Source organism: Pinus tabuliformis, chromosome 3_1, assembly GCF_031772625.1.
Source record: "Pinus tabuliformis cultivar Carrire ecotype Pingquan chromosome 3_1, CPIR1, whole genome shotgun sequence".
Taxonomy (NCBI): Eukaryota; Viridiplantae; Streptophyta; class Pinopsida; order Pinales; family Pinaceae; genus Pinus; species Pinus tabuliformis.
Genome location: NC_142301.1, coordinates 416,189,841 through 416,200,677, shown reverse-complemented (window position 1 = coordinate 416,200,677; position 10,837 = coordinate 416,189,841).

The following is a 10,837-nucleotide window of genomic DNA, read 5'->3' as shown; positions in this document are numbered from 1 at the left end:
CGGAGAGTTATTGGAAAATACACTATCGGGCATGAATTCTGGACGTGAAATTCCATCAAATCGTCCCTAAAAACCCTACCGGGTCCACCATTAGGCAGCATATCGCATCACATAGGTGGATTGGGCAAAACCCCGAATACACGGGAAAACACTAAAAAACCCGTCAAAATTCTTTCTATCGAACTTCAAATATTATCGCATCCGCCCTATAATCATATCGAGTCCGCCTTCGGTTGCTATCGCAAGCCCCACTGTTGATCTGTGTGATCTCTGATCCAACAATTGATATTCATTTTCGGGTGGCTTAGGAGTACGGAGGTTACCTACCCAAAAAGGTAGTTTCTCTCTCTCCTCCGCTAGCCATGCGTTGGCCATTGTATGGGATCAGGCGGAGCCAACCCAATTCCACTTACCGCCTAAGGCCTGCCCAAAATCCCACTTACAGAAATCAAATAATATAGGGCTGCTCCTAAAATTCCTTTCGGGTTCGGCTTTATCACTTTGGGGCATTTTCCTTTGTATTTCATCTTTTCTATCGAAATCCACTAATACACAGAAAACCTGACAAATAACCTTTTATCGGAACTCAAAATTTATAAATTGTGCTTATTAAATCTGTTGGGTTTGGTGATCTTAAGTCGCATGTTATCGCCCCTTTATATCATTGCGATGTGATATATCGCAATCGCATGTCACAGAGTCCTAGGGGTCCTTCCCTTACCTCGTGGCATCACCAACGCTGATCCATCGATCATCGAAGTCGCATGTCGCATTGGCCTAGGATCCTTTCATCTAGTGAAGGCTTACCTCCAATGTGATAAGTCAAAGGTTGCAGTCAGAGGTTCCTTTTGCCTTCATGTTAAGTCCTCCTCTCGACCCATCTCTGATGCAATTTCCCTTTATAAGGTTTTTTTGAGGGCAACTTCTTTCTACGACAACTTCTGCCTCCGAAGTCCATTTTAGCCCATTCAAGTTGTAGTAGATTCAGAAGGAAAATATCTCTGCAATGGGGCTATTTCAAGGAACATCCTTGGACTTCCATTTTCCTCTGTGAGTAACACTTAGACTTAGAAGTCTATCTAAAATCCATTTTGGATCACGCCTTCCCACTAAAGAACTTTTGGTTTCCAAAATACTGACATACTAATCTGAACAATAAATGAGAATAACAACACCCTCTTCTTTTAGCCTCCATACAGTTCCCTTGCATACTGCCTCTGAACCAAAGTCTTTGACCACTCTCCTTCCCGGATGTGTTGGTCCTCTTGGGAAGAACTGCCTTCCTCCTTGCCTTCCTGCAAAACTCCTGTTGAAATGGTCATAGAAGGTAGTTTGAAATTCTCTACCTTGATCATTGATCCAAGGTGGCTCAAACAAATGTGAAGCACATCTACTCCACAAAACTTTCGTTTGTACCTATTTGACAAGCTGTCAATGACAACTGTTAACAACAATAGAAATACAGACAACAACTGGATGGCCTAAACTCCTACTTCAACAAAAGAAACAGATTTCACATCTTGTGAACACCTCCATGTCTTACATCTACATACAAATGATGGACTATATAACAAGCACCAAAACATGCCTTTAAAACAAATGACCCTTCAAGTCAAGCATGTAGAAAAAGACCATTATGACTCTTTTTCAAAAGATGAAATACTTCATCATTATATCCATCTTAGAGACCACATCAACTTTTCTCAATTCAATATTACATGCATGTTACAACAAAGCAATAAATCCTTCAAGTTAATTACACACACATGTTCAAAAACAAGGAAATCACCAGCATCCCTGTGTTCATGCACATCAAGCATCTTTCAACTTTCACTTAAGAACACTGTACTTTCGAAGCTAAAATGAAATATAATGTTGCAGCAACAAAGTGAGTCTCCTACTCAACTTCTCCATTCACCTTCTTGGTAAAATCCTACAACTTGCATTCCATTAACAAATAAATGCGAATAAATGCATCAATAGACATGCAATCTTAATTGGATAAGAACTCTAGCCATTCCTCACCAATCCCTTTCAAAGGTACTACCTTTGTCTGCACATCAGCATTAACATGTGAATAATCTTGAAACACATCATCCATGGAAACTTCCTTTCCATTTTTGTCATCTTCTCTTTCCACCTTCTTCAGCTTTTGTGGAAGCATTGTTGGATTCAGAGTCCAACATTTTGCAGTAAGATGCCCTTGCTTATGGCAATAAGTGCACTGCATGTGCATCCTCTTGACAACATGACTTGCCTTGTCCAATGGAACTTTGGCTTCTTTTTTCCTTTCCTTCAAATGTTTCCTGTATGAGGCCATTCTGATCCAACATCTAGAAGCATTATGGTTATCCAAACCACAAAAGGAACATGCAATTATTTTCCCATGCTTATGTGGAAATTTATCATGCTGAACATAATCAAAAGGAAGATGATAACAACCATATTTATACCTTTCTCTTTCACCTTTATTGCCTTCTTGAGGAGGTTACTCAAATGAAGAAGTGGCTCCCTTTGTAACACCATCAATCTCTTCAAGGTTGTTAGAGTTTCCATAACTCTCTGGTTCAAGTGTGTGCTTTTGAACACTTTCATCCTGCAAATGATGTTTCAAGCTATTGCATTCCTCCTTAATACAATCTTCACACTCTTGAGGTGGAAGACCTACAATGCAACTCATTCTTGGAGCTATTTCAATGGTCTTCATGGCAGCTTTGGAACTTTCTCCATAAGTTTGTCCATATCCAAGACCCAAATACTTAGGCCTTTCCTCAACTATTATTGGCTCAACAATACCCTGTGCATGTCTACCCAAGCCTTTTCCTTCATAGCCCATCTTGGACATTAGCTTGGAACCTATGCCTCTAGTATGTTTTTCAAAAGAACCAATATAAGCATTCTTAGAAGAATTTGAAGACAAACTAGAATGGTTTACCTCTTCTTCAAGCTGATACTTGACCAGGGCTTCTTTGGCAACAAAGAGCTATGACTCCAACTCATGCCTCCTTTTCAGGTTCATATTTGCAATATGAAGTTGCCTCTCCATTTCCTACAATTTGTCAAAAAGCATCTGCTTCTCCTTCTCCATGGAATTCAACTGCTCTCTAAGTATGTTGCTCTTCCTTCCATCCTCATACATTTATCTCAACATATCCATCATGGTGGACAAGTATTGCTTCATATCTTCATCAAAGACTCTTGTGAAGAAAGTAGGATTTGAGGAATCACTTGTAGAAGTTGTCATTATGCCAATGAATAAAATAACTTCAAACAAGATTAATAAAGAGCTTATCCAAGCAACCTTTTGCAACAAACCTCTTGTGCTTCAAGGATTGCCTTGAGGTCCTTTGGGATAGAAGAATGCCTTCAACCCTTCTTCCTTCTTGTCCTTCTTGGACTAAGCTATCAATAGATTTCCCTTCACCTCTGCAAACTCAAACAATAGTCAGTCTGCAAACAAGCATGCAATCAACCTCTAACTGTTTAGACATCTTTCAGACAAGCAATTTTTTCTCTGTCAATCAAGCATTCTGATGTAAGCTTCTTTGAAGGTGTGGTTAATCAATCTTAAGCTCTAATACCACCTAATCTAAAAATGGGGCGCTAAAGGCTTCTTTTCAATCTTACAAGAACCTCTCCCACTTCCAAAGCTTAAATGTTCCCAAGATCTAGTGATTAACCAAATGCGGAATTAATAATGCTTGAAAATAGGTGTATGCTTATGTTTGTTTTAAAACTAGTTATGTGCTTTGAGTTCACTTACGTATGTTGATATAGAATACAGATGACAGTAAGTAAAGTAGCAAATAAGAAACGATGCAATGCAGCAATAAGCAATAACACATAACAACAATATTAATTTGGAGTTCACCCAAAACTCTTGGGCTACGTCTCCTTGAGCTCTAGTCAACTTGACTAGGCTCTTTGGGATTATGGCAAAGTCCTTTTTACAAGCTCCATGCTCAACTCACATAGAAAAAATGGGCTTAGAACACCATCTCATTCCTGGCTCTGAAGCTCTCAGGCTTTCTGGCTCTGGCTCTGGCTCTGGCTCTAGCTCTTGGCTCTGGTTCTGGCTCTGGCTCTTGGCTCTGGCTCGTGGTGCTGACTCATGGCTCTGGCTCTTGATCTGACTCTATCTCTGGCTCTGGCTCTTGGCTCTCGGCTCTGGCTTCTCTGAGCTCTCTCTCGACCTCTGCGTGCATCAATGGATCGCTTAACCTCCAAGCGCCCCTTAGCAACCTTCCAGCGGCCCTCAGCAATCTCTGCTACTGTCAATTGAGATTTTGGTTCACTTGACCTCCAAGTGACTCTCGAAACTCTCTGCTGTTGTCTACTTATGCTTGCCTCTGCTCTAAATCATTCTCTTTGGCTCGTTTGAGGCATTTTCTCGGCTCTCTGGCTTCCCCAACCATTTCTCCATGTGTTATCATCCCTATGCAGCCATGCGGCTTCTTTGCGCATTGTTTGTTCAACTGCCATCTGGCTCTGGGGATCTGTGGCTTCAAACGCATCATTGCCTTCCAAAAACGCCCGCTTGCAGCATGGCATGATGATCAAGAGCTGTTACAAGGGATCGGGGCTGTTTTCCAGGAAAAAGCTGAAAATGGAGAAAAATCCAATACACAGAGAGTTACTGGAAAATATAATATCGAGCATGAATTTTGGACATGAAATTCCATCAAATAGTCCCTAAAAACCCTATCGGGTCCACCATTAGGTAGCATATCACATCGCATAGGTGGATTGGTAAAAACCCCAAATACATGGGAAAACACTGAAAAACCTGTCAAAATGCAATCTATCGGACTTCAAATATTATCGCATCTACCCTATAATCATATCGGGTCCACCTTCGATCTCTATCGCAAGCCCCACCATTGATCTATGTGATCTCTGATCCAATGGTTGATATTCATTTTCAGGTGGCTTAGGAGTACAGAGGTTACCTGCCCGAAAAGGCAGTTTCTCTCTCCTCTGCCAGCCACGTATCGACCATTGTATGGGATAGGGCGAAGCCAGCGTAATACTAGTTACTGCCTAAGGCCCACCCAAAATCCCACTTACAGAACTCAAATAATATAGGGCTGCTTCTAAAATTCCTTTCGGGTTCGGCTTTATCACTTCGGGGCATTTTCCTTTGTATTTCGGCTTTTCTATCGAAATCCGCTAATACACAAAAAACCCAACAAATACCCTTTTATCGGAACACAAAATTTATAAACTGCGCTTATAAAATATGTCGGGTCCAGCGATCGCAAGTCGCATGTTATCACCCCTTTATATCACTATGATGTGATGATGCGATGTGATATCTCGCAATCGCATGTTGCATAGCCCCGGGGGTCCTTCCCTTACCTCGTGGCGTCGTCGATGCTGATTTGCTGATGATTGCAGTCGCATGTCGCATTGGCCTGGGGTCCCGTCATCGGGTGAAGGCTTACCTACGATGCGATAGGTTGGAGGTCACAGTCGGAGGTTCCTCCCTCTCCACGTTAATTCCTCCTCTCAAACCATCTCCGATGCAATTTCCCTTTATAAGGTTTTTTTTCCATTTTTCAAGATTTTGCCTCTTTTTACAAAGAACAAAGGGCAACTTCTTTCTGCGATAACTTCTTCTTCCGAATTCCATTTTAGCCCATTCAAGTTGCAGTAGATTTAGAAGGAAATGATCTCTGTAATGGGGCTATTTCCAGGAACATCCTTGGACTTCCATTTTCCTCTGTGAGGAACACTTAGACTTAGAAGTCTATCCAAAATCCATTTTGGATCACCGATCCTAGATCCAAAATTACTTGATCCATTTCGTATTCCCCGATCTGTGCAATCAATCTCATCTCTCTTCCTATTCATGTTGTGTGATTCTCAAGTTTCTGGACTATGTGCGGTTCCCCTGGCATGGTCCCAACACATCTAGTGATGAGTTCTTGCAGTCGTGCAGTAGCTTCAAGCATGTCTCCAAAAAAGTAGTGAGCAATTATGGGTCCATTTCCGGTTCCTGTTTGTCTTTACTTCCTGAAGTGGAGGCCTCCGCGAAGGTCTTCTTAGCTTCCATGAATGTCTCCTTAGCGTGCTCTAAATCAAACTCTGGTTCCTTTGTTGGAGCCTTACGAACCCAGGGACTCTCTTCGAGCTGCTTGCCTTTGTCATCTCCTGTCGTGATACCACTTCAGAGCACGATATTTACATTCAAGTCTTCCTCGCACGACTCAAACCTCATCATTTGTAGGTTCTGAGTCGGGGGAGGTTGGAGTGCTCCTTTATCGCGCAACCTCGCTACCAGCATGAGATAATCCTCTATCGCGTGATCAAACTGGGTACAATATAAGCATGATGGTCTTGTCGGATTTGTATAATCGCGGGCATAATGCCTCGGTCCTCCGCAATTGTAACATATCAGTTGTCTGTGACCTCTTCCTGGTCCCATTCCACCTTGACCTCGTTCCGCGCCCTTGAAATCCAGTGTGCGCCATCCCTGCATTTTGATCGAGGGCCCGTGTTTCGGTCTAAACTCTGTAGGTAGGAGTCTGATCCATCATCAATTCATAACTTCTATAGGTGCGCTCATCGTGGCCTACTGACTTGTTGAAATTACAGAAAAACTACTGGGAATTCTGCGTATACTTCTGTAATAGATGGTAGTTATCTATAGCATGCTTCCCTCCTATTTGACAAATCACGCACTATAATGCAGGCGCCGCACTCGATCCTGCTTGTGCTTCCAGTCTCAATGGCATTGGTCCTCCTCCCGCTAGGTAGTTCGCGAAGACTGGACAATGGTCCTTGTCATGTCCCTAGCCTTTGCACTTCATGCACCATACCTCCTTGCATGCTTCTAGGAAAGTCGTCTTGTCTTGTTTCAAACTCTACATCTCAAGGCACAAGCTTTTCAACTGCACATGTATTTATTGAACTCCCAGGTTAGGATCTTGTATCGGGGTCTCGTGCAGTCTCATTGCAAGCTACAAAGCCTCGACCTGAGTGGATATCTTATGTTGTGACATCGCGTTCCTTAGATGCGGTGTTAGCGATGCTACAAACCATGCACGGTGTTTCCCATCCGTCAAGGTCATGTTGGCTTCACGAATCATACCCTTCAGTCTCTGATCTAGCTCCCAGGGGGTCTCACCTGGAAGCATCGTGATTTCCTTAAATCTGATGATCGACTGTGTCTCTGACTTTGGCCTGCTAAATTCCTTGTTTAGCATAGCTTGGATATCCGCGATCCCTGCATTCGAATTGTCATTGGAGTGCTTAATGTACCAAGTCAGTGCATGATCCTGCAAAGCACTAACCAGTGTTGCCTTCTTTATATTGTCATCTGTGACTCCCTGTGCTTCCCATACAGCCCTTACCATGAACCAAAACTGGTCCGGATCTTCATTCCCTACTCCTTTGAACACCGAAAATTTTATCGCGCTTGCCATATTGAACTGTGGTGGTGGCGGAGGTGGTGTGGGCAAAGACGGGGTGAATATGGTGAAACTGGCAGTGGTGTAGGTGGAAGTGGTATGCGTGGAATTCACTACTTTATCAAACTAATCGCACTTCTTGGTGAGACCTTCGCGAGCTCTTCCTTGCTTTCTCGCGAAGGTGAAATCAAGGGGCTAGTTTCTAGTTCTGCACTACCTTCATTTCTGTAGATCCTCCCACTTCACATAGCCCCAAACATCAATTTATTCGCATAACCCACTTTTCACACAGTAGCATTTTAATCCAAGTGTTCAAATATTTAACGTACTTACCTCGCGGTCCTTTGAGGAAGCGTCATTCTACCTCGCTATAGCTGACTGAAGTATCTACTGTGAACTTGGTGATAAACCCTCCTATAATTCAATCGAGCCAGTGATCCATAGCGCACACGATCTTATCTTCTGATGCTTCCAGTCTGTGCACCAAATCTGGAGTCCACACAATAGGTTTGTCGAGCCTACACCTTCCTTAACTGTCTGCTAGCTTTGCGATCCACTCGTACAACTCAGAGGGGAAGGATGCAAAGAAAATTTCATGGATTTCCATATATAAGTAGCACTCTAACCACTCTTCCTTTGATAATCACGGATTCCTATTCTCCTGTGTCGCAAACTCATGAATATTTCTATCCAACCACTCTTCAATTCCTTTCTTTGTCGGATTCTAGTGATACGACATCAGAAATCTCTATGCAGATCCCGATCCCGGCAATGGATCCATTTGTTGGCTTATTGGGGAATGACCCAGGTTCAGAGTTAATTTAGCCAAACAAATCCCTGTACTACTGGCCCTTTCGGCAACAATTCGCGAAGCACAGACTGAGGTCTCACCCAAAGTAGTATGGGAGGGTGCTAGAACCAGGTTTTCGCACCTTGGAGATGTCTGATGAGTTCAAGTGATCCGCAGTTTGACCCTGTGCGCAAGTCGCTAAGCACACTTTCCCCTACCTCGCAGCCTGATATACTGCCTTCGCACAGCCCTATCGAGGGGCTGAACTTCACACTCTGTGTTATTACCTAAGACCTCAATGGTGTTCCAACGTTAATTAATTAACTTTGCCTACTTGAGTGCTTTAAGTATGCTTAACAATATAAAACATTCATACAGGTGTGTGTAGTAAAAAAACAATATATTTGCAAATCATATCAAACATACATTAACCCAAGAACAGATACATAGAATTATGATAAAACTTCTCTTTATTAATTCCTTCCTCGGTTACAGACTCGACTTTTCCCTGCGCATTCAACTGCAGGGGCCTGCGCACTCAGCTGCGGACTACTAGGCCTCTGCACACTTAGCTACAAAGCCTTCTCCTACTCTACAACCCAAATACACACTTTACACTTGTGACTCAATCACTTAGACTTGTTACTCTTCTCTATCATTTTATTTCTTTTACACTTAGAGCCTTGCTCTATTTATACAATCCCATGGTTCGCAGACCATGGGTAGGTCTATCCAGCTGACATTACATTACAAAACTAGGGCAGACAACCCTGTGACTCTATTATAATTTCACACCCCACGCTCACAATTCGTAGAGATTTACAACAAAATTCGGTCAAAACTTGGGCTTTGAGCCCCAAAACATGCCTTGGGGGGATTACATGCCCAATAGAATATGAGAAGATGATGAAACTGTAGTTGTGCTTGATGTTAGGGGTGGTAAAGGAGGTGGAATTATGACTTGTTGAGTTGGTATAAAAGGAGTTTGGATGAGAGATGAAATGGGAACAGTGGAAAAAAGTGAAACCAAAGGAGTCGATGATGAGGCAGAAGAAGAAAAGGTAGTTTGTTGACCTATAAATGGTTTATGAGCAACCTAATTCGATTGAGTCACTAGATATTCAAGTTTTTCAAATTGTTGTATAACATCTTTATTAGAATCTAAAATGACAGGCTTATGTGCTGAGATATGAGGTTTCAAAATATTTTCATCAAAGACTGTCTCAGGGACAAAGCTTTCTGATTTGTTTCTAAAAAGACTATGCTCAAAGGGTAAATCAAATTCAATATCCTCAACTGTTATAAAAATTTCTAGAAGTGAATTAACTATTGGCAAAGGATTATTTCTTACTTGGCTTTCTGTAAAACTCTTCTTCCTAATTAGCTTCTCAAGATTATTTACAATTTTAGGTAGGTTAGGATCTGGGTGGGATCTGGTGTAGATTTTCCTGGGAGCTATATCTTCAAATAGATTATTTACAACTAGGTATATATATAAATTTTGGGTGGAAAATCAACCTAAATAGCTTCTACTTCACTGTCACCCACAGGAAATAGCTTTGGAGTTTTGAAATCAATATTTACCAGGGGAAATATTTTGTTTTTAATTCGTCCCTAGTATGGTCGCCAAAATGTTAGCACTCTGTAATTTTCCTAGGCTAAGGAACAAAACTACAAAGGTAACCACAAACCACTTTTAAAGTTGGGATATAGCCCTTCCAGCTTTAGAGAGGGCTCTCTATGTATGATTTAGATATCTGATTTTAAGATCTTAGGCTAGTTATTAAAATTTGAGGTGGGGTTTTCAAAAGTTTGGTTGAAAGATGTTGGAAAAGTCCATTGGGCATGGAATCATAATTTTTTGGGTAATCAATTATAGGAATTTACAGGGTAAGTTCCTCAGATAGAACACAAAAGGACACCACTCACAAACAGATCACAGATCAATAAACCAGTATTCTTTACATGGCTAAAACCCTCAAAGAGGGAAACAGTCCATGGCCTGAGCCAATGCAACCACTTTAGGAAATTTATTAATAAAAGAAAGAAAATTTACATAAGCTTCTCTCATGAATGGTCACCCTACAAATGGCCCTCCATGCTCTTTATATAGAGATCATGGACCAATCATGTGTTAAGCCATGGATCAAGCGTCGATAATACTGAGGAGAGAATGAACCATCGGATCACTTAATGTCTAGAACATACCATAACCGTCAGATTGTAAGTTACAAAAGTACATAGCAAAGAAAGACACTTTACCTAACTCTACACTAGACCAAGTAATACTTAACTATTTCCTATGTGTTGGAATATCCTAACATCCCCCCTTAAGAACAACCTAGGATAGGATTAAAGGATGTACAAATATGACACAATAGGAGAAGGAAGGAGGCATTAGAGCCTATCCCTCCTTAGTGACAACTTCCTGAACTCCAACCATAAATTGAAGTTTAGTCAACTTTGCCTTTGTGAGAGCCTTTGTAAATATGTCTGCAACTTGATCATCAGTTGAACAATATTGCACTTCAAGAACATGGTCATGACTGAGCTTTCTAATGAAGTGTATATGTAGTTCAATGTGTTTGTTGTGTTGATGTTGGGCTAGATATTTGTATAGTTGAATGGCACTTTG